The sequence below is a fragment of the Zea mays genome, chromosome 3 (genome assembly GCF_902167145.1).
Source record: "Zea mays cultivar B73 chromosome 3, Zm-B73-REFERENCE-NAM-5.0, whole genome shotgun sequence".
Classification (NCBI taxonomy): domain Eukaryota; kingdom Viridiplantae; phylum Streptophyta; class Magnoliopsida; order Poales; family Poaceae; genus Zea; species Zea mays.
In genome coordinates, this window is record NC_050098.1 from 118,858,796 (window position 1) to 118,883,550 (window position 24,755).

Genomic DNA, 24,755 nt, shown 5'->3' on the forward strand with positions numbered 1-24,755 from the left:
AATCAGGGATCTCGAAGCCATCCACCAACAGGTCCAAAAGAAGAGAGAGAAAATGCTTCGGCTCGCCGATCTCTAGAGGAAGATTGATGAGGCCACCGAAGAAATGCGTCACCTCACCCAGGATGACCAAGACCGAAGGCCCCAACATAGAGAGCTTCGTCAAGAGAATTCATACAACGATGATGAATGGTATTGTTGGGGACTTGTTCTTAAATGCTATGAATTAAGAACAAGGCAACACAAAAAGAAGTTAATGGTTAATGCCCTTTGTCATTCGAAGCATTATTTCCCTTAGGATATAACGATCTTCGGACGAAGGTTATGAAGAACGTACCTTCATAATTGCAGTATATGTTAATGAAAGACGAAGCATATGAAGCATGGGAAATATTATGGATAATCATATGACATTATTAATATATATTTGTTATATCATCATGAATAAATAAGAACAATATTAAATTACATTTATACCTTCGTCTTGACAGAAGGTAAAAAGTCCAAGCGTGACGCACGAGCGAATACAAGTCAGCGTGAACAGTACGAGGATACTGTTCATCTATTTATAGGCACAGGGCGCAGCTTGTGTAAAATTACATTCATGCCCTTTATGTTTACTATTGACTTAAGGATAATCCATTGAGGACTAGATAGCCTTTTCCCTTTTAAGTCGGTTCATCTTTCTGCCGTTGAACCGAAGCTCTCTTGCGCGTAGCTTCGGAACTGCATCAACCTTCGTCCCAATCATGCTCTCCGTATTGTAGATAGCTTCGTTCCGAGTCCGAAGGTTCCTATGCATACATTTCACTTGGAAAACATTGTTAATCATGTTTTTGAGGACCTTCAGAAGACGAAGGTCCCCAACAGTAGCCCCTCGCAGTATTAATTTGTTATAGTCGACGAATTCAGACTGTGACATGAACGAAGGCCTTAAGACGAAGGTCCGAAAAAACACCTTCCCTTTTGCTAGAATAGCAATAGCCGCTAACAAATGGGGTCCACTAAATTGCAAGACACTGAGCGTATAAATATGAACCCGCACCGGCAACATTTGATACGCCATTTCTAGCATTCTCGTTATTTTCTCAAACTTTTTAACTCTTGCTCACTAGCTCTCGCCTGATTTTTCAAGCTTTTCGAGCTTCGCTTTAAAGACATGCTTTCACCATGTCTGGGGAAAAATGACTGAGGAAAAGAAGATGACTGAGGAAAAAAGGATGACTGTGGAGACGAAGCTGACTGAGGCGACAAAGCTGTTTGAAGAAAAGAAAGTTGCGGATTCTTTTATCACCGGGTTTATTGAGTCTATGTCAAAAACAAACACAGAAAAGATTACTAAAGTAATACTTGAAGGTTTATCTAAAGATACTGATGATAGTGATAGTTATGATGCAGAAAGTGGAGATGAAGATTCTGAAGATCGGCCCTGGCGACCAAGCCATTCTGTCTTCGGAAAATCGATTATTAAACAGAGTCATCTTGACAACATGAGAGGAAGATACTTTCGCTACATGTCTATCGTGAGAGTTGGCGGAGACAACATCGTCCCTGCCCTTGAGGAAAATGAAGTTGTTATCTACCGAAGCTTTTTAAGGCTGGTCTTCGGTTTCCTTTGAGCAATTTTGTAGCTGAAGTGTTAAAGACATACCAGATTTTCCTTCATCAGATCACCCCCGAAGCTTTAATGAGGATGGGGATTTTTGTCTGGGTCGTAAGAAGTGAAGGGCTGGAGCCGAGCGCGAAGTGCTTTTGTAGCATGCACGGGCTCCTGTATGAGACGAAGGCCACTGGCAAAGAACAGTACCACAACAACTTCGGTTGTTATGGATTTATTGCTCGCCCTAATGCAAGCCACTCGATACCAACATTCCGGAAAAGATGGCCTGGGTCTTGGATGGGGGAGTGGTTTTATGTTAAAAATGACTTAAAAGCAAGAGAAGACATCAAAGAAATCATCCAGCGCCCCATTTGGTCTCGCTTCGGTCTCCAAAGGCCGAAGGTGGAAATTGATAGCAATGTCGAAGCATGTCAAAGATCTTTTAGCACTGTGTGTGCCTTCATTGGCACAAGGGATCTGATTCAAGAGCATATATCCTTCAGGGTATGGCCACTTGTGGAAAGCTGGGACATGCCGAAGGAGACCACCGTCGATTCTAGTGAGGGTGGACTGGTCCGACTAAACTATACCTTCAGATTCAAGGAAAAATTTGATGAGCCAAACGATGACTGACTAAAGTGCATCGAAGCTACTAGTGACGAGCTACTTGGAGCATACTCCAAGGCCGAAGATAATGCTCTGACCGCAGCCTTTGGAGGTCGGGGCAAGAAAATATTAAACAGGGTATTTGATGCTATTGGCTTCGTATACCCTAATTACCATTATCCGATAAAAGGGCAAGAGAAAAAGAGGAAGACTGCCGCTTCGGCCACTGTAGCTGAGCCGAAGGGCAAAAAGATTAAGGTTCTGACCCACCGGCCAGGCTACATTGAACTGACTGTAGTGCCTGAATTTGGCGCAGGTCTACTTCTGTAACGCCCCGAATTTTGGAGTTGAATTTTTCTTTCTCCTTCACTCGCCAAATTCGGGCGTTACCTCTCTTTTCCCATTTCTTTTTGCTACACCTTACCCATTCTCAAAATTCTAAAGAGAGTTAACTCTATGTCGTGTAATAATAAATCCTAGAAGTGGGTTTCTTTGGTTGTTGCATCATGCCGAACCACGCATCAATTTCCCTTGTGTGTAATTTCTTGGTTTCCATAAAGTATGCACTTAGTAGAAGGTTATAGCTAAATAGGAAATAGAAAATAGAAAGAACCCCCTCCCTCCTGGGCTGGTTTCCTTGGCGCGGCCCAGCCAGCCAGCCAGCCCCCCGCGTGGCACAGCCAGCCAGCTCCCCCGTGCGGCCCAGCCAGCCACCCCCCCCCCCCCCCGCGGCCCGCTGGCTTTTCCTTGGCGCGGCCCAGCTCCCACGCCCGGCCCCTTCCTCCCCCCCGCTTTCGGCCTGCTGCTCGGCCCAGCCGCCAGCGCCGAGCTCGCGGCGCGCTCGCCCGGTCGGTGCGGGAGGGCGGTTGCCCAGCAGCCACCACCCCCTAGTGGGACCCACCCATAAGTCTCAGCGAAATTGCCCCCTGTTCATCTCCCTCTCCCCCCACGACACGCATTTCTCTCTCCTCCTCGCTCGGTCCGCTGCCCGACGTTTCTTTCTCCTCTCCCCATCGCTCTCGTTGCCCAGAACCGCTGCCGTCGCGTCCATCCGCTCGGCCCCCGTCCTGCGGTGAGCCTCGCCTCCCTTTCATCCCTCGTCCCTCCCCTCCCTGGTTTCCCTCGCGCGCGGTCAGATGGCTCGTGGCTTGGCGCGGCCGGAGCTCGGCCATGGCGCACGGCCCGCGGCCTTAGCGTCCCACGCAACCCTCCCCCTCGCTCTCCCGGCGCGGCCCGGCGTGGACCGCTCGGCGTGCTACCCCGGCGTGGCGCGCCCGCTCGCGTCCCCTGCAGCCTGGCGCGACCTGGCTCGCAGCCATGGTGTGCCATCGGCCCCGGCGCGGACGCCCTTCGCGCGGACGCCTCGGCTCGGCCCCTCCGTGGCGCACGTGGCCCCTCCCTCCCTGCGGCGGCGTGCCTGACCAGCCTCGGCGTGTGGCTCCCTCTGCCCCGGCCCTGCGTTCGTGCGATGACCCGGTGCCCTCGGCGCAGCGCGGTCTCGCCCCTCCCCTCGCCTCCCCCTGGCCCCGTTCGTGGCTGGCGCGCGGCCGGAGCTCGCGGCGCGGTCCGCGTCCCACGCAGCTCGGCGTGCTCAGCGCGGCCGTCTGCGGCACACACAGCAAGGCTACTCGCGGTCGGCCCCCGACGCGGCCTGCTCGTGGCGCGCGTCCTCCCTCGTGCCCCCACGGTGCGGCTTGTCGTGTCCGGCGCTGCCAGCTTGGCCGCGGCTCGCTCGCGGCGGCCTGCGCAGCTCGCTTGCCTGCGACGCACACGCGCGGCTAGCTTGACGGCTTGCTCAATCAACACGACCAAGCGTGCGACAACCCCATGCGCAGAGGCATGTGGCATTGTTCGCGTGACGACACACATGTTTTAGTTCCCTTTTTATGCGTTGTGTCGCGCGGCGACTCCCCGCACCACTTAAAATTGCTAGTACTAATTGAATTATATCAGGAAGCGACATGTTAACTAAGCGTGGAATTAATTATGATTAGATAATAACTATATTTGCACCTACATTAAATATCGGTTAGTATAACTACATGAAATTAAGTGGTTAAGTTCATTTTTTCACTTAGCATGAGTATAATGAGTTGTCGATCGTAATAATGGTTATGTTATTCTTACTACTCATAGGGTCGTAAGCGCTGGCCATATGTCAGGTGTATGATTATTGGATTCATCTCTTTGTATGGTGTACTGTTTACTTTCTGATTTGAGATTTGGATGTATGTTTGCGCTCGCATAGATAACGGCCTGGTTGAGGAGTCCGAAGACCTCGCAGGAGAAGCCCCTAAGCAGCAGCTGGTTGGTGAAGGCAAATGTCCCTTGACCCACTTATGTCCTATACATTACTTAATTCACTTTCCGCATTTACACAGTTATACCTAAGGATTGACTAGCTTTTGTTATCCATGTCCTTGCTTACCTATTTGTCACACCCGGGTTTTGGGGCACCAAGACCCGGGAGTGAACATAATCACCAGGTGTGCTGGGACCAAGTCTCACACATATGATGATTCATGGCACAGGATCGAATGTCACATCTTTATTATATAATAGGAGTTCTATACAAAATAAATAATTACATTATAAGGAGACAATGGTCCAGCAACCCAAAGTTGACTAGGAGACGACGACCTAGACCTCTCACGAACTCGTCATAGCATCCTCCATGCACCTCATCCTGTGGTACCTGTTCTTGACCTGTGTGTGGGGGGTGTGAGACAGCAAGAGTGGGCTCACATACGTTCATCGCTCAACAAGTTGTGGGGAATAATGGGCATGGACTCGCCAAAGGTGGGAGCTCACGTGAAGTGTAAGGCTTACCAAAGAGAATGTTTAGAGCTGAGCATTGCTTTTAAAGTTGGTCAAAATTTTATTAGCAATTACTAAGTATAAGTAAATACCAACCCAATTAAGTAGTAGAACAAAAGTAACAACCTCACCTGCGATGCAATGCATATGACAAATTGAGTTTAAGTTCCATAATTTAATCATCAGAGAGTCCTGAGCTGCTCATGACCGTGAGCTCGGCTAGTATACCAGTTTTACACTCTACAGAGGTGGTACCCTTTACCCACAAGTCATGTATCCCATGTCGCCAGGGTTAGCTAGACCCTTAGACACTACCGAGGTGAATGGCTAGGGATCCACTACGAGGCCTTTACAAAGTTCCACTAGCTTCTGAAAACCCGCTACAGTTTATGGGAAAAGCACTTGCAAGAATCCCCCGTCTGACCACCATCGCAGCAAAATCAACCCGTGAACCTCCTTGCATGCAATCCCCTACTGCCCTTGCCCCTTTCGGGTAAGGTAGTCTTCCACTAGCTTTCCTAGTTAGTTGGCCAAGGGCGTCCCATTAAACCCTTGTGGTGGCACGTGTTTCTCAAGTTAAGCTCCATGTTCCAATTAACATTTAATGATCTTGACATGAACATAAATAGAATAACACAATAACTGGAACATGGATATAATAAAATATTATCCCAAAACCATGTAAAGCAATAGCAAAACTACCCAAGTGATTGAGGGATAACAAGATAAAATGGAATAACAATCTAGGGTGACCTATTGGGTCCCATCAAAATTAAACCTATGCATGGTAGATGATTATAAAGAACATTATTGGGTAACAAAAGTGGTCAAGGGCACAACTTGCCTAGGACTTGAGATACCAGGTACCAGAATGATCTTCAGGTGACTCGTGTCCTCACTGCTAAACGTAGCAATACAGACAAACATGGTATAGGCAAAATTAACATCACACCAAACATAAGAACAAAATACATAATAATAATCTACACGTCACTACGAGATCGTGGGTTCAAGAACCACTAAATTCGGAACTACGGTTATTAAGTTATGAATTTCCGAAATTATTTAGTGCTTATAATAGTTTAATCCAAATGAATAATTTTAATTCAAGTTTCGTGGCTAAACAAAGGAACTAGGTGATAAACAATATTAATACAAAATTATTGCAACTGGAATGACTCAATTTGGAGTTAAAATGAATTAACTATTAATTTTACAAGTTTCTAGCATTTATTTTCACATTAAAATCATTTTCTAAATTTATTTTTCTTATTTTTCTATCTCTCTGGACCGCGCATCAAATTCAGTAAAGTACAGGGGCCCTGCGAAATGTTCTCAACACTCAGAACCACACCCGCATGGACGGCGGGTTGAATACCTCAAAAGACAGGGGCTTATTTGTGAAACTGGCTTGGCGAAGGGGTACGGTTAATTCTCGGCTGCCCGATTAAAAATGGGCCGACCATATCGGATCCAGGCGCTTATGAAGTGGCACGCGTCATCGACCATTGGATCACGGATTAGCGGTTTTGATTTTATGTTTGCCCGAGCTGCCCATAACCACCGGATAGAAGATCTACGACTATGATCGAATCCACCGAATCTGTACGAGGATCCTCTAATCTGGACCGTTAACGCCGATCCAACGGTCACAACGCCATCCCCACCTCAGACCCTGATTGCGTGGCGACGCCACCATGCCCACGCGGTGAAGTTCGCCGGAGCGCGACGATCAAATCCCCAGGTGCCCGACTACCCTTGTAAATGGGTGTAGCAGAGAGAGGAAGCAACAGGGAACACGACAGAGGGGTGTATTATCTGCAATGAACCGCGCGGACCCCCTGACCATGGCATCATGCGGCCAACGGTGAACGGACCGTTCCGGCGAGCAATTCTCAATGCGCCACCCATCCTTTTGCCCGGCCATGCAGTGTGAACTATCTGGCGATTTGCGCGACACCCCAGGTTACCCAATCATGCACCGAATGGCCATTCAAGCGAGTTACTCGCGCGGTGGAATCTCACCCCAATCTCCGCCTGCTCGATGGCGCGAGGGAGCTCACCATGGGTCTGGTTTGGTTTCAAGGGGGCACGGCCATGGATTTATAGGCCCGAGCGCGACAGGATTCTGACCCAGTTTTCCCCAGCTCCCGCAACCACCTCCGGAGATCGCGTGCTTCTGTTTCGAGCCCAACGCCGCGCCATCCGCAGGGATATAGCAGGGCTTTGTTGAGGAAGATGCCTGAAGGTGGGGCCCACGCGTCAGCTTCCCACGGAGGACACAGGCGCGAACACAACATGTTTTGACTGCCAAGCGGGACCCGCGGCTTAGTGAGAACGACAGTGAGGAGTTGGGCCGGGGCCAATTCGGCCCAATACCAGTCCCAGCGTTTTTTTATTTTCCTAATTCTTTTCTATTCCTCATTTGAATGCATTTTTAAACTCTACTATTCAAATTTGAATTCTTTGGTGAGTTTCACACAGAGGTTACATGTTCAATCATATTGAAAAATTATATTTATTTGTCTATATTTTACTTATAGTGCACATGGCTTTCCTTTTTCTCCTCTTTTCAAATTCAATTCAAACTCAAAACTCTTATTTCAATTTTCAAATTTCCCAATCTCAACATAATTCAAATATGAATATAAATCTTATTATTATTTATCTTTCTTCCTATTATTTAATTATGGAAGTAAGGAATGACTTTATTACAATTTCTTTTCTCATTTCTATTTTATATTTTCATTTATCATTTGAGGTCAATTTAAATTATGATTCCTTGATTCAAACAAGATGCATCACAGAAATAACATTAGCATGAGGTGCACATTTCTTTATTTATTTATTTGATATTTGCATAATTTAATGCCATTAGTTGAGTATGTAGAGATAAATAAAAAGGAAATCAAGGGATCCCCAAAACATCCACTTATAAATATATTTATTTATTTATCTTATTATCTTTCCCTTATACAAATTTTAGGGTTTTACAAATCCTACCCCCCTTAACAGAAATCTCGTCCTCGAGATTTGTAAGAAAAAGGGATGCAACCAGTTTGGTTTGAATTTTAGTTTCTCATTTAGTTTAGGATTCAAAAGTTTTGTTTGAAGTTTTTTTTATACACGTTAGTAGATGATTTGGAAAATATGGATATACATATGTCTAGCCATTTATTATGTAAGATGAGGTACGGTTATGGCAAATATAGGTTGTGGCAAGGAAGAGTATAATAAGGAAAGACTTCATCGAGAACTGGGGATCTTGATTCCGCTGGCGATTCAACTTGATCTTTGAAGACTTGAGTTGATGCTTATCCTTTTTTGACGTGGTTGGTCTTATTTGGCCTTTCTTCTTGGAGTTGCCATCCGAGTTAAGGACATATAGTTAGGATAGCCAGGGTACACGAGGTAGGTAAGTTTGAACAAAGTTTTACTTTGCTTTTGGAACAAATGGACTAGGCAGCCTGTGATGTAGGTTATGTTGCTGTTTACAGACGGGTTGGTATAAGACATTAATTTAGGTTAAGGTATGTTTGTAGAGATAGTGTCTAACCTATATCACCAACTTAGCTAACCTGTTAATAACTCACTTTAGATTGGATCATATTAGATTACATGGAATCTAGATTAGGTTGGATATACGAGATTAGACTTAGGTAATATCTAATTACTTTGGATTAGATCATGATCAGGGTGGGCTAAGTCATGTGGTTTTAGTCAGACAAATATAACTTTGATCTGATATCATTATTTTAGATTAGATCCTGGATGTTACTTTAGGATAAGATAAATATAATAATTAGGGCAAGATGAATCCATAAGGATAAGGTAGAATCTTTTGAGGTCAGTTAGATCTATTAGGATGACATCAGATCTTTTCAAGTTAAGATGAGTATCTTTTAAGGTAAGATGGATCTAGGAGTGTAGAATAGAATCTTTTAAGATGAGATGGATATTATTAGGCAAGATACTTTAATGAGGAAATAATCTAGTTTATCTGGTTATTTTTATAAGCATTTTTTTCCTATATGTATATGCAGATGTAATTGTGGATATTACTCCACAACTCATCACACTCAATCAAAGATCCAAATCAGACAAATATCATAAGAACAAACATTCAAGTGTATAGATAAAAATAGTTTTTTTTTGTTCCTAAGATTTGGTCTCCTATTCCTAAAAGTCACTTTAGGTATAGGATTTCAAAGTGTGAAATCCACATTTGTCTTTAGAAAGAAAAGGCAAGAATAATTAGAGTAAGCGGAAATAGATGAGAAAAGATTAAGAGGAGTTTAGAAAGAATCAGAGTAGCAAAGGTAAGTATTGGTTGTCCAGTTCTATCTAGGTTTCGTCCTACAGTCAACATTCCTCTAATACCACTTCTGTCACACCCGGGTTTCGGGGCACCAAGACCCGGGAGTGAACATAATCACCAGGTGTGCTGGGACCAAGTCTCACACATATGATGATTCATGACACAGGATCGAATGTCACATCTTTATTATATAATAGGAGTTCTATACAAAATAAATAATTACATTATAAGGAGACAACGATCCAGCAACCCAAAGTTGACTGGGAGACAACGATCTAGACCTCTCACGAACACGTCATAGCATCCTCCATGCGCCTCATCCTGTGGTACCTGTTCTTGACCTATGTGTGTGGGGGGGTGTGAGACAGCAAGAGTGAGCTCACATACGTTCATCGCTCAACAAGTTGTGGGGAATAATGTGCATGGACTCGCCAAAGGTGGGAGCTCACATGAAGTGTAAGGCTTACCAAAGAGAATGGTTAGAGCTGAGCATTGCTTTTAAAGTTGGTCAAAATTTTATTAGCAATTACTAAGTATAAGTAAATACCAACCCAATTAAGTAGTAGAACAAAAGTAACAACCTCACCTGCGATGCAATGCATATGACAAATTGAGTTTAAGTTCCATAATTTAATCATCAGAGAGTCCTGAGCTGCTCATGACCGTGAGCTCGGCTAGTATACCAGTTTTACACTCTGCAGAGGTGGTACCCTTTACCCACAAGTCATGTATCCCATGTCGCCAGGGTTAGCTAGACCCTTAGACACTACCGAGGTGAATGGCTAGGGATCCACTACGAGGCCTTTACAAAGTTCCACTAGCTTCCGAAAACCCGCTACAGTTTATGGGAAGAGCACTTGCAAGAATCCCCCGTCTGACCGCCATCGCAGCAAAATCAACCCGAGAACCTCCTTGCATGCAATCCCCTACTGCCCTTGCCCCTTTCGGGTAAGGTAGTCTTCCACTAGCTTTCCTAGTTAGTTGGCCAAGGGCGTCCCATTAAACCCTTGTGGTGGCACGTGTTTCTCAAGTTAAGCTCCATGTTCCAATTAACATTTAATGATCTTGACATGAACATAAATAGAATAACACAATAACTAGAACATGGATATAATAAAATATTATCCCAAAACCATGTAAAGCAATAGCAAAACTACCCAAGTGTTTGAGAGATAACAAGGTAAAATGGAATAACAATCTAGGGTGACCTATTGGGTCCCATCAAAATTAAACCTATGCATGGTAGATGATTATAAAGAACATTATTGGGTAACAAAAGTAGTCAAGGGCACAACTTGCCTGGGACTTGAGATACCAGGTACCAGGATGATCTTCAGGTGACTCGTGTCCTCACTGCTAAACGTAGTAATACAGACAAACATGGTATAGGCAAAATTAACATCACACCAAACATAAGAACAAAATACATAATAATAATCTACGCGTCACTACGAGATCGTGGGTTCGAGAACCAGTAAATTCGGAACTACGGTTATTAAGTTATGAATTTCCGAAATTATTTAGTGCTTAGAATAGTTTAATCCAAATGAACAATTTTAATTCAAGTTTCGTGGCTAAACAAAGGTACTAGGTGATAAACAATATTAATACAAAATTATTGCAACTGGAATGACTCAATTTGGAGTTAAAATGAATTAACTATTAATTTTACAAGTTTCTAGCATTTATTTTCACATTAAAATCATTTTCTAAATTTATTTTTCTGATTTTTTTATCTCTCTGGACTGCGCATCAAATTTTGTAAAGTACAGGGGCCCTGCGCAAATGTTCTCAACACTCAGAACCACACCCGCATGGACGGTGGGTTGAATACCTCAAAGGACAGGGGCTTATTTGTGAAACTGGCTTGGCGAAGGGGTACGGTTAATTCTCGGCTACCCGATTAAAAATGGGCCGACCAGATCGGATCCAGGCGCTTATGAAGTGGCACACGTCATCAACCATTGGATCACGGATTAGCGGTTTTGATTTTATGTTTGCCCGAGCTGCCCATAACCACCGGATAGAAGATCTACGGCTATGATCGAATCCACCGAATCTGTACGAGGATCCTCTAATCTGGACCGTTAACGCCGATCCAACGGTCACAACGCCATCCCCACCTCAGACCCTGATTGCGCGGCGGCGCCACCATGCCCACGTGGTGAAGTTCGCCGGAGCGCGACGATCAAATCCCCAGGTGCCCGACTACCCTTGTAAATGGGTGTAGCAGAGAGAGGAAGCAACAGGGAACACGACAGAGGGGTGTATTACCTGCAATGAACCGCGCGGACCCCCTGGCCATGGCATCCTGCGGCCAACGGTGAACGGACCGTTCCGGCGAGCAATTCTCAATGCGCCACCCATTCTTTTTGCCCGGCCATGTAGTGTGAACTATCTGGCGATTTGCGTGACACCCCAGGTTACCCAGCACGCACCGAATGGCCATTCAAGCGAGTTACTCGCGCGGTGGAATCTCACCCCAATCTTCGCCTGCTCGATGGCGCGAGGGAGCTCACCATGGGTCTGGTTTGGGTTCAAGGGGGCACGGCCATGGATTTATAGGCCCGAGCGCGACAGGATTCCGACCCAGTTTTCCCCAGCTCCCGCAACCACCTCCGGAGATCGCGTGCTTCTGTTTCGAGCCCAACGCCGCGCCATCCGCAAGGATATAGCAGGGCTTTGTTGAGGAAGACGCCTGAAGGTGGGGCCCACGCGTCAGCTTCCCACGGAGGACACAGGCGCGAACGCAACATGTTTTGACTGCCAAGCGGGACCCGCGGCTTAGTGAGAACGGCAGTGAGAAGTTGGGCCAGGGCAAATTCGGCCCAATACCAGTCCCAGCGCTTTTTTATTTTCCTAATTCTTTTCTATTCCTCATTTGAATGCATTTTAAACTCTACTGTTCAAATTTGAATTCTTTGGTGAGTTTCACACAGAGGTTACATGTACAATCATATTGAAAAATTATATTTATTTGTCTATATTTTACTTATAGTGCACATGGCTTTCCTTTTTCTCCTCTTTTCAAATTCAATTCTAACTCAAAACTCTTATTTCAATTTTCAAATTTCCCAATCTCAACATAATTCAAATATGAATATAAATCTTATTATTATTTATCTTTCTTCCTATTATTTAATTATGGAAGTAAGAAATGACTTTATTACAATTTCTTTTCTCATTTCTATTTTATACTTTCATTTATCATTTGAGGTCAATTTAAATTATGATTCCTTGATTCAAACAAGATGCATCACAGAAATAACATTAGCATGAGGTGCACATTTCTTTATTTATTTATTTGTTATTTGCATAATTTAATGCCATTAGTTGAGTATGTAGAGATAAATAAAAAGGAAATCAAGGGATCCCCAAAACATCCACTTATAAATATATTTATTTATTTATCTTATTATCTTTCCCTTATACAAATTTTAGGGTTTTACACTATTTGGGTTGGATTATTCTGGTTTAGCTTCATGCTAGTGCTTTACATTAATCAATGAACATGATGAGATTTATCTATGATACATTGTTTTCCTTCTTATTTATGATGATATACTTGTGGTATTTAAGGGGATTCTAGCGGTTTCTCGAGTGCCTCTCCGTAAGGACCTGTTCGTTGGATGACCGCCCGGGAAAACAGTGCAACCATGAGGGTGGAATGGGACGCCCTTAGCTGAATAATTAGAGGAATCGGGGTGTAGTTCGCTTAGCCGTCGTGCCGTTAATGGGGCTCGGTGTATGCGGCTCGCTCTGCCAAGGTTGGTTCGCCCCTTGGGGAGGAGTGTGGTGCATTTAGGAAACCTAACGGGCGGCTACAGCCCCAAGGAATCTTTGTAAAGGCTACGTAGTGATACCCTGCTGGGTCACCTTGGTAGTGATCAATGGAGAGTCATGATCTCCGGGCAGAAAGGGAATCACGACTTGTGGGTAAAGTGCGTAACCTCTGCAGAGTGTTTTGAAACTGATATATCAGTCGTGCTCGCGGTTATGAGCGGCCAAGGGAGCTCCAGTGATTAGTGACACTTGATCAGAGATGTTCGGATTACAGGTGGCAATGAGAATGATGGTTTTGGTATTGACTATGGTAATGGTAAGTGGTATTCTTTCCATTTGGAAAGGGTACGTTTGGGTTAATAACGTGGGTTAATTCTAAAACCTGGCTCTCTACTAGTAATAATAATCTGACCAACTAAAAGCAACTGCTTGACTTATCCCCACATAAAGCTAGTCCACTACAGCCAAACAGGACACTTGCTGAGTATGTTGATGTGTACTCACCCTTCCTCTACACACCAAACCCCCCCTTTCCCCAGGTTGTCTGCGTTGCAACCACTGCTCAGGAGAAGATGAAGCCGTGGAAGGAGACTTCCAGGAGTTCCAAGATTACGACGAGTTCTAGGCGTGGGTTAGCGGCAACCCCCAATCGGCTGCCTGTGAAGGCCGCGTGTATCTGTGTTTCTTTTCCGCACTTTGATTATTGTAAAGACTATGTGGATGTCTTAGACATATGATGTAATCGACTATTATTCCCCTTTTATATTATGATTTGAGCATTGTGTGATGATGTCCAGTTATGTAACTGTTGTGTACGTGAATTGCTGATCCTGGCACATACATGGTTCGCATTCGGTTTGCCTTCTATAACCGGGTGTGACATAGGTGGTATCAAAGCCAGGCTGACTGTAGGACCGCTAACCTAGAGTAGAATGGTCTTCTAAGGATTATAGACCCCTATTATCACCTTGAATTTGATATCCCTTCAAAAGATTGGTTATATCGACCAAACCTATGTTCTACTATATATATTATACCTTGCTAAATTTTTTTGTTTATTTTCATTCCTTATTGATTTATTTATGGTTTACTTGCTGGTCATATTAGTTCTTCTCTCACTCATATGCTTACGGTGTCTTTTGTAGATGGCTCGTCTTAGACACACCGCACGGAAGTCTGTCATCCCCTTCTTGCCCTCTCGTCTCGCTGAGCGTCTGCTTCGCCATCCAGTGACTGGTCAGTCTAGCCACTTGGAGAGGTTGCACCACCGCCTGCACGAGGAGCAAGAGTGTCGACGATAGGAGCAGGAGCAGCAGGGCTCTTCTTTCTCGCTCCACCAGGAGATAGAGTCTGTGAGGAGCTGCTCCCCTGTGCTCCCGCTGGAGGCACCCCCTGCACCACCACTGAATGCCCCAGCCGCTGGAGTAGTTGCTGGAGGAGGCCCATACGACAGAGGTGGCGACGACAGCTTGAGCTTTAGCACCGACCTTTCTACCGACCAGGATCCGGAAGGATGGGTTGCTCGACCCATCTGAGAGCACCTAGAGGGGGGGGTGAATAGGTGATCCTGTAAAACTTAAAACTTAAGCCACAAAACTTGGTTAAGTGTTAGCACAATAATCACCGAGTGGCTAGAGAGAAGTCTTAGCAAAACACAATAACCACAAGAGAACAATCACAGAGATGACATAGTGGTTTATCCCGTGGTTCGGCCAAGACCAACGCTTTCCTACTCCACGTTGTGGCGTCCCAACGGACGAGGGTTGCAATCAACCCCTCTCAAGCGGTCCAAAGACCCACTTGAATACCACGGTGTTTTGCTTTGCTTTTCTTAATCCCGTTTGCGAGGAATCTCCATAAGTTGGAGCCTCTCGCCCTTACACTTGAGGTTCACAAAGAAGCACGGAGTAAGAGAGGGATAAGCAACACACTCAAGACAAGAAATCATAGCAACACCACGCACACAAGTCGCAACAAGAGCTCACAACACAACTCAATGAGTTCACAACTCAACTAGACCTCTAATTGCTATCGCAAAGAATCAAAGGCGTGGAATCGATGTCTTGGTGCTTAGGAAAGCTTAGAGAATGCTTGGTGTTCTCCTCCATGCGCCTAGGGGTCCCTTTTATAGCCCCAAGGCAGCTAGGAGCCGTTGAGAGCAATCTAGGAAGGCAATTCTTGCCTTCTGTCGCGTGGCGCACCGGACAGTCCGGTGCACACCGGACAGTGTCCGGTGCCCGATTTCTTTCCTTTTACGGCGAAGTCGACCGTTGGCAGCCAGAGAGCCGTTGGCGCACCGGACATGTCCGGTGCCCCCTTCTAGCCGTTGGCCCGGCCACGTGTCCCGCGCAGATCGCGCGGCCGACCGTTGGCCCGACCGACCGTTGGCTCACCGGACAGTCCGGTGAATTATAGACGTACGTCGCCGGTGAATTCCCGAGAGCGGCCAGTTTGCTCGAGCCAGCCTGGCGCACCGGACACTGTCCGGTGCACTACCGGACAGTCCGGTGCTCCCAGACTGAGCAGACTTTGGCTGAACAAGGCCATCTCATTTCCAATTCGATTTTTCCTGTTTCCAGCACTTAGACACAATACATTAGTCTCTAAAACAATGTACTAAGTCTGAGAAACATACCTTTATCCTTGATTTGTACTTTGTCCACCATTTTACACTTAGGCACTTGTGTTGGACACTAAATCACCAAAATACTTAGAAATGGCCCAAGGGCACATTTCCCTTTCAATCTCCCCCTTTTTGGTGATTTATGCCAACACAAAATAAAGCAAGTAGAACAAATACAAAATCAATTCAAATAAGAACTCAAATTGTTTTGATTCAAATTTGACATATATGGATCACTCTTTGCCACCACTTGGTTTGTTTTTGCAAATCAAACTCAAATTTCTATCTCTAAGTCAAACACACATGTTAAGACATAAAGAGAGTCATTTCAAGAGAAATTGATTCAAGATTTCAAAAATTCCCTTTTTCCAATAATCAACACTTCTTTCCCATAATCAACACTTCTCCCCATAAGAAGCCAACTTTTGACAAGAGAGACAATAAAAGAGTTTTGACAAACCAAAAGCTCTATTCTGCTATTTTCAAAATCTCTCAAGTGGTAGCTGATCCATTTATCGCTTTGGCCTTTATTTTCTCCCCCTTTGGCATTAAGCACCAAAACGGGATTAATCTTGGCCCTAGAACCCCATTGCCTGACCAAAATCTTCAATAAGAATACAAAGGCAATAAGAGTACATGAGATGAACTTGGAATAAGTTACCCTCTCATCGGAGTGCAGTGGAAGTCTTTCATGGTCCAAGTCCACCTTTTCCCTTTCAAACCTCCTTTGAGACTAAAACAAGCAAACTCAAGCACATGGTTAGTCTCAAAGGGTCAAGTTATAGCACAGCTCCCCCTAAATATGTGCATCACTTGCAAAAAGGACTTGTGAGGTCTGGGGAGTGTTTGTACAACTTGAGCACCATAAGTAAGCAACGAAATGCATAAGGAACATGATCAAGGGCATAAACACATGTATGCTATAAATCAATCCAGGTTCCGCGAATCTAAGACATTTAGCTCACTACGCAACCTGCAAAAGGTCTGCTCATCTAGAGGCTTGGTAAAGATATCGGCTAGCTGGTTCTCGGAGCTAACATGGAACACTTCGATATCCCCCTTTTGCTGGTGGTCTCTCAAAAAGTGATGCCGGATGTCAATGTGCTTTGTGTGGCTGTGTTCAACTGGATTTTCCGCCATGCAGATAGCACTCTCATTATCACATAGGAATGGGACTTTGCTCAGATTGTAGCCAAAGTCCCTAAGGGTTTGCCTCATCCAGAGTAGTTGCGCGCAACACTGTCCTGCGGCAACATACTCGACCTCAGCGGTGGATAGGGCAACGGAAGTTTGTTTCTTAGAGTTCCATGACACTAGGGACCTTCCTAAGAATTGGCACGTCCCCGATGTACTCTTCCTATCGACCTTACATCCAGCATAGTCGGAATCTGAATATCCAATTAAGTCAAAGGTAGACCCTTTGGATACCAGATCCCGAAGCAAGGCGTAGCAACTAAATATCTAAGAATTCGCTTCACCGCCACTAAGTGACACTCCTTAGGATCGGATTGAAATCTAGCACACATGCATACGCTAAGCATAATATCCGGTCTACTAGCACATAAATAAAGTAAAGATCCTATCATTGATCGGTATGCCTTTTGATCAACGGACTTACCTCCTTTGTTGAGGTCGGTGTGTCCGTAGGTCCCCATCGGAGTCTTTGCGGGCTTGGCGTCCTTCATCCCAAACCGCTTCAGCAAGTCTTGCGTGTACTTCGTTTGAGAGATGAAGGTGCCGTCCTTGAGTTGCTTCACTTGGAACCCAAGGAAGTAGTTCAACTCGCCCATCATCGACATCTCGAATTTCTGCGTCATCACCCTGCTAAACTCTTCACAAGACTTTTTATTAGTAGAACCAAATATTATGTCATCGACATAAATTTGGCACACAAAAAGATCACCGTCACACGTCTTAGTGAACAGAGTTGGATCGGCTTTCCCAACCTTGAAAGCATTAGCAATTAGAAAGTCTCTAAGGCATTCATACCATGCTCTTGGGGCTTGCTTAAGTCCATAGAGCGCCTTAGAGAGCTTACACACGTGGTCGGGGTACCGTTCATCCTCGAAGCCAGGGGGTTGCTCTACGTACACCTCCTCCTTGATTGGCCCGTTGAGGAAAGCGCTCTTCACATCCATTTGGAACAACCTGAAAGAATGGTGAGCGGCATATGCTAGCAAAATACGAATGGACTCTAGCCTAGCCACAGGAGCAAAAGTCTCCTCAAAGTCCAATCCTGCGACTTGGGCATAACCTTTTGCCACAAGTCGAGCCTTGTTCCTCGTCACCACTCCGTGCTCGTCTTGTTTGTTGCGGAACACCCATTTGGTTCCCACAACATTTTGCTTAGGACGAGGCACCAGTGTCCAAACTTCATTCCTCTTGAAGTTGTTGAGCTCCTCTTGCATGGCCAACACCCAGTCCGGATCTAGCAAGGCCTCCTCTACCCTGAAAGGCTCAATAGAAGAGACAAAGGAGTAATGCTCACAAAAATTAACTAATCGAGATCGAGTAGTTACTCCCTTGCTAATATCACCCAGAATTTGGTCGACGGGATGATCCCTTTGAATCATCGCTCGAACTTGGGTTGGAGGTGCCGGTTGCGTTTCTTCCTCCAACACATGTTCATCTTGTGCTCCCCCTTGATCACACGCCTCCTTTTGATGAACCTGTTCATCGTCTTGAGTTGGGGGATGCACAATAGTTGAGGAAGAAGGTTGATCTCGTTCATCTTGTTCCTGTGGCCGCACATCTCCAATCGCCATGGTGCGTATTGCGGCCGTCGGAACATCTTCTTCATCTACATCATCAAGATCAACAACTTGCTCTCTTGGAGAGCCATTAGTCTCATCAAATACAACATCGCTAGAGACTTCAACCAAACCCGATGATTTGTTGAAGACCCTATACGCCTTTGTATTTGAATCATAACCTAACAAAAACCCTTCTACAGCTTTGGGAGCAAACTTAGAATTTCTACCTTTCTTCACTAGAATGTAGCATTTGCTCCCAAATACACGAAAGTAAGATACATTGGGTTTGTTACCGGTTAGTAGCTCATACGACGTCTTCTTGAGGAGGCGATGAAGGTAGACCCTATTGATGGCGTGGCAAGCCGTGTTCATGGCTTCCGACCAAAAACGCTCGGGGGTCTTGAACTCTCCAAGCATCGTCCTTGCCATGTCTATAAGCGTCCTGTTCTTCCTCTCTACCACACCATTTTGCTGTGGTGTGTAAGGAGCGGAGAACTCGTGCTTGATCCCTTCCTCCTCAAGGTACTCCTCCACTTGAAGGTTCTTGAACTCGGACCCATTGTCGCTTCTTATCTTCTTCACCTTGAGCTCAAACTCGTTTTGAGCTCTCCTTAGGAAGCGCTTGAGGGTCCCTTGGGTTTCAAACTTATCCTGCAAAAAGAATACCCAAGTGAAGCGGGAGAAGTCATCAACAATAACTAGACCATACTTACTTCCTCCTATGCTTAGATAGGCGACGGGTCCGAAGAGGTCCATATGTAGCAGCTCCAGGGGTCTTGATGTGGTCATCACATTCTTGCTGTGATGCGCTCCTCCCACTTGTTTACCTGCTTGACAAGCTGCACATGGTCTATCTTTTTCGAATTGCACATTAGTTAAACCTATCACGTGTTCTCCCTTTAGAAGCTTGTGAAGGTTCTTCATCCCCACATGTGCTAAGCGGCGATGCCACAGCCAGCCCATGCTAGTCTTAGCAATTAAGCATGCATCTAGAACGACCTCTTCTTTTGCAAAATCAACTAAGTAAAGTTTGCCGTCTAGTACACCCTTAAAAGCTAGTGAACCATCACTTCTTCTAAAGACAGACACATCTATATTTGTAAATAGACAATTATAACCCATATTACATAATTGACTAACAGATAGCAAATTATATCCAAGACACTCAACTAAAAACACATTAGAGATAGAGTGCTCATTTGAAATTGCAATCTTGCCTAAGCCTTTCACCTTGCCTTGGTTCCCATCACCAAATATGATTGAATCTTGGGAATCCTTATTCTTGATGTAGGAGGTGAACATCTTCTTCTCCCCCGTCATATGGTTTGTGCATCCGCTGTCGATAATCCAGCTTGAACCCCCGGATGCATAAACCTGCAAGGCAAATTTAGGCTTGGGACTTAGGTACCCAACTCTTGTTGGGTCCTACAAGGTTAGTCACAATTGTCTTAGGGACCCAAATGCAAGTTTTATCACCCTTGCATTTTGCCCCTAATTTCCTAGCAACTATCTTCCTATCCTTTCTACAAATAGCAAAGGAAGCATTTAAAGCATGATAATTTGTAGAGGGTCCATTCATAACTTTCCTAGGAACATGAACAATATTCTTTCTAGGCACATGATGAATATTTTTCCTAGGCATATCTCTACCATGCATATAGGAAGAACTAGAAGCAAACATAGCATAAGAATCATAAGCATGTGAATCAAAAGCATTATAAGCATTACAACTCCTATGAGACTGTCTTCTATCATGATACATAAAAGCATGGTTCTTTTTAGCACTACTAGCCATAGGGATCTTCCCTTTTTTTGGCAGGGATGGGAACCTTATGGCTTGTTAAGTTCTTGGCTTCCCTCTTGAAGCCAAGTCCATCCTTAATTGAGGGGTGTCTACCAATCGTGTAGGCATCCCTCGCAAATTTTAGCTTATCGAATTTGTTCTTGCTAGTCTTAAGTTGAGCATTAAGACTAGTCAATTCATCATTAAGTTTGGAAATTGAAACTAGATGATCACTACAAGCATCATTGTCAAAATCTTTACACCTATTACAAGATGCAACAATTTCTACACAAGATGTTGATTTACTAGCTATTTCTAACTTAGCATTCAAATCATCATTAATGTTCCTTAAGTTAGAAATTGTCTCATGGCAAGAAGATAATTCACAAGAAAGCATTTCATTTCTTTTAACTTCTAGAGCATGAGATTTTTGTGCTTCTACAAATTTGTCATGTTCTTCATACAACAAATCCTCTTGTTTTTCTAAAAGCCTATTCTTATCATTCAAGGCATCAATCAATTCATTAATTTTATCTACCTTGGTTCTATCTAGGCCCTTAAATAAACATGAATAATCTATTTCATCCTCATCACTAGATTCGTCCTCACTTGAAGAAGCATAAGTAGAGTTTCGAGTACATACCTTCTTCTCCCTTGCCATAAGGCATGTGTGACGCTCGTTGGGGAAGAGGGATGACTTGTTGAAGGCGGTGGCGGCGAGTCCTTCATTGTCGGAGTCGGAAGAGGAGCAATCTGAATCCCACTCCTTGCCTAGATGTGCCTCGCCCTTTGCCTTCTTATAGTTCTTCTTCTTCTCCCTCTTGTTCCCTTGATCCTGATCACTATCATTGTCGGGACAGTTAGCAATAAAATGACCAAGCTTACCACATTTGAAGCATGAGCGCTTCCCCTTTGTCTTGGTCTTGCTTGGCTGCCCCTTGCGACCTTTTAGCGTCGTCTTGAATCTCTTGATGATGAGAGCCATCTCTTCATCGTTAAGTCCGGTCGCCTCAATTTGTGCCACCTTGCTAGGTAGCGTCTCCTTGCTTCTTGTTGCCTTGAGAGCAAGAGGTTGAGGCTCATTGATTGGACCATTCAATGCGTCGTCCATGTATCTTGCTTCCTTGATCATCATTCGCCCGCTCACGAACTTTCCAAGTATCTCCTTGGGCGTCATCTTGGTGTACCTAGGATTCTCACGAATATTGTTCACAAGATGAGGATCAAGAACAGTAAAAGACCTTAACATTAGGCGGACGACGTCGTGGTCCGTCCATCGCGTGCTTCCATAGCTTCTTATCTTGTTGACAAGGGTCTTGAGCCGGTTGTACGTTTGGGTTGGCTCTTCTCCCCTTATCATCGCGAATCTCCCGAGTTCGCCCTCCACCAACTCCATCTTGGTGAGCATTGTGACGTCATTCCCCTCATGAGAGATCTTGAGGGTGTCCCAAATTTGCTTGGCGTTATCCAAGCCGCTCACTTTGTGGTATTCATCCCTGCACAATGAAGCTAGAAGAACAGTAGTAGCTTGTGCATTTTTATGAATTTGCTCATTAATGAACATGGGACTATCCGTACTATCAAAGTGCATTCCACTCTCTACAATCTCCCATATACTAGGATGGAGAGAGAACAAGTGACTACGCATTTTGTGACTCCAAAATCCGTAGTCCTCTCCATCAAAATGAGGAGGTTTACCAAGTGGAATAGATAATAAATGAGCATTTGTACTTTGAGGAATACGAGAGTAATCAAAAGAAAAGTTCGAATTGACCATTTTCTTTTTCTCGTAGTCGTCGTCGTCCTTTTGGGAAGAGGAAGATTCGTCGCTGTCGTAGTAGACGATCTCCTTGATGCGCCTTGTCTTCTTCTTCTTCCCGTCTTTGCGCTTGTGGCCCGAGCCCGAGTCGGTAGGCTTGTCATCCTTCGGCTCGTTGAAGATAGACTCATTCTCGTTGTTGTTGACCACCATCCCCTTTCCCTTAGGATCCATCTCTTCGGGCGATTAGTCCCTTCTTGAAGAGAACGGTTCTGATACCAATTGAGAGCACCTAGAGGGGGGTGAATAGGTGATCCTGTAAAACTTAAAACTTAAGCCACAAAACTTGGTTAAGTGTTAGCACAATAATCACCGAGTGGCTAGAGAGAAGTCTTAGCAAAACACAATAACCACAAGAGAACAATCACAGTGATGACACAGTGGTTTATCCCGTGGTTCGGCCAAGACCAACGCTTGCCTACTCCACGTTGTGGCGTCCCAACGGACGAGGGTTGCAATCAACCCCTCTCAAGCGGTCCAAAGACCCACTTGAATACCATGGTGTTTTGCTTTGCTTTTCTTAATCCCGTTTGCGAGGAATCTCCACAACTTGGAGCCTCTCGCCCTTACACTTGAGGTTCACAAAGAAGCACGGAGTAAGAGAGGGATAAGCAACACACTCAAGACAAGAAATCACAGCAACACCATGCACACAAGTCGCAACAAGAGTTCACAACACAACTCAATGAGTTCACAACTCAACTAGAGCTCTAATTGCTATCGCAAATAATCAAAGGCGTGGAATCGATGTCTTGGTGCTTAGGAATGCTTAGAGAATACTTGGTGTTCCCCTCCATGCGCCTAGGGGTCCCTTTTATAGCCCCAAGGCAGCTAGGAGCCGCTGAGAGCAATCTAGGAAGGCAATTCTTGCCTTCTGTCGCGTGGCGCACCGGACAGTCCGGTGCACACCGGACAGTGTCCGGTGCCCGATTTCTTTCCTTTTACGGCGAAGTCGACCGTTGGCAGCCAGAGAGCCGTTGGCGCACCGGACATGTCTGGTGCACACCGTACAGTCCGGTGCACCCTTCTAGCCGTTGGCCCGGCCACGTGTCCCGCGCAGATCGCGCGGCCGACCGTTGGCCCGACCGACCGTTGGCTCACCAGATAGTCCGGTGCACACCGGACAGTCCGGTGAATTATAGACGTACGTCGCCGGTGAATTCCTGAGAGCGGCCAGTTTGCTCGAGCCAGCCTGGCGCACCGGACACTGTTCGGTGCACCACCGGACAGTCCGGTGCTCCCAGACTGAGCAGACTTTGGCTGAACAAGGCCATCTCATTTCCAATTCGATTTTTCCTGTTTCGAGCACTTAGACACAATACATTAGTCTCTAAAACAATGTACTAAGTCTGAGAAACATACCTTTATCCTTGATTTGTACTTTGTCCACCATTTTACACTTAGGCACTTGTGTTGGACACTAAATCACCAAAATACTTAGAAATGGCCCAAGGGCACATTTCCCTTTCACCATCACTCGCGACGCTGCTCACGGGTGTCACTTCCACGACGCGCTCGACACCCTGCTACGCCAGGCACTCGACCGGCGTACTTGGTCCATCGAGTATCGCTGTGTGGTCTTCCAGCACAGTCGCGGGGTCTACCCGGACCGCTGGGAGGCGACCTGCTTGGTGCGTTGTCCGGAGAACAGTCTCCGGGGTGCGGAGATCTGCTCAGAGCACTATTCCATCTCTGAGTGGGACTCAACTGAGGCGGCCATGCAAGATGTTGCACGGCATGCGCTTTCGCACTACTGCTCAGTGCTCGGCAGGGTAGCAGATGGTCTCAACCTGAAGTATTACCCCCACCATCCATCTGGCAGCACATGAGGCGTGATTGTCTCACCTGTTGGTGAGGACAATCCTAGGTTGAGCAGCACAGTCAACCTAGCCGCCATGCTAAACGCGGAGCTAGACCATGCGCTAGACGAGCTGAGTAGGGCTCATGCTGAGATCGCCCAGCTGCGGGCTGAGCGCGCGGAGCATCATCACCTGGAGGATGGCTCCCCCGCTCCCGTCGGGTCTCAGCACCCGTACTGCTCACCTCGGCGTGGACACCAGGCTTATGACGACCCTGACTGCAGGACCAAGATAAATTTAGAACCATAAATCGTCAGTGTTGGGTCCTGTAATAAATGCTTAATATAGAAGTTTTAGTCTTAGTCTTAGTCTCGGTCTTACTTTTAGTTAGTCTTAGTTAGACAGGGTAGTTTGCTTATCATGTGCTTTTATGTTTGTCATGATGAACTATGTTGGATTTGGATCTTTGTAATGACGGTCACCATAGTGTGGGCATCCCCTGCACCTTGGTTTACCTGTTAAATGTTAATGAAGTTAGTTATCTAGTTGGGAAGCCTTTTTGTTCTACTTTCCTCTTTATCTGAGAAGTTGTGTTGGTCTGTGTTGGAAATCAGTGAAGATGTTCATCTGTTCAGTATTGTGGAAGGATTCTATACTCTTTTCTTATGCTGCAAGTTGCAAGATTAGTTCTGATGTGTGATTGCATTCTGCAGATGTTAGAAAACAGGCGTAGAGGAGGAAGGCGTGCTCAGCAGGAGCGGGCAGCACCGCAGGATGAGGCACCCCAGCAACAGCAGCTGCCACCACCACCCCCGATGACCATCGAGCAGATGTTCTTGATGCAGACTCAGGTAGTT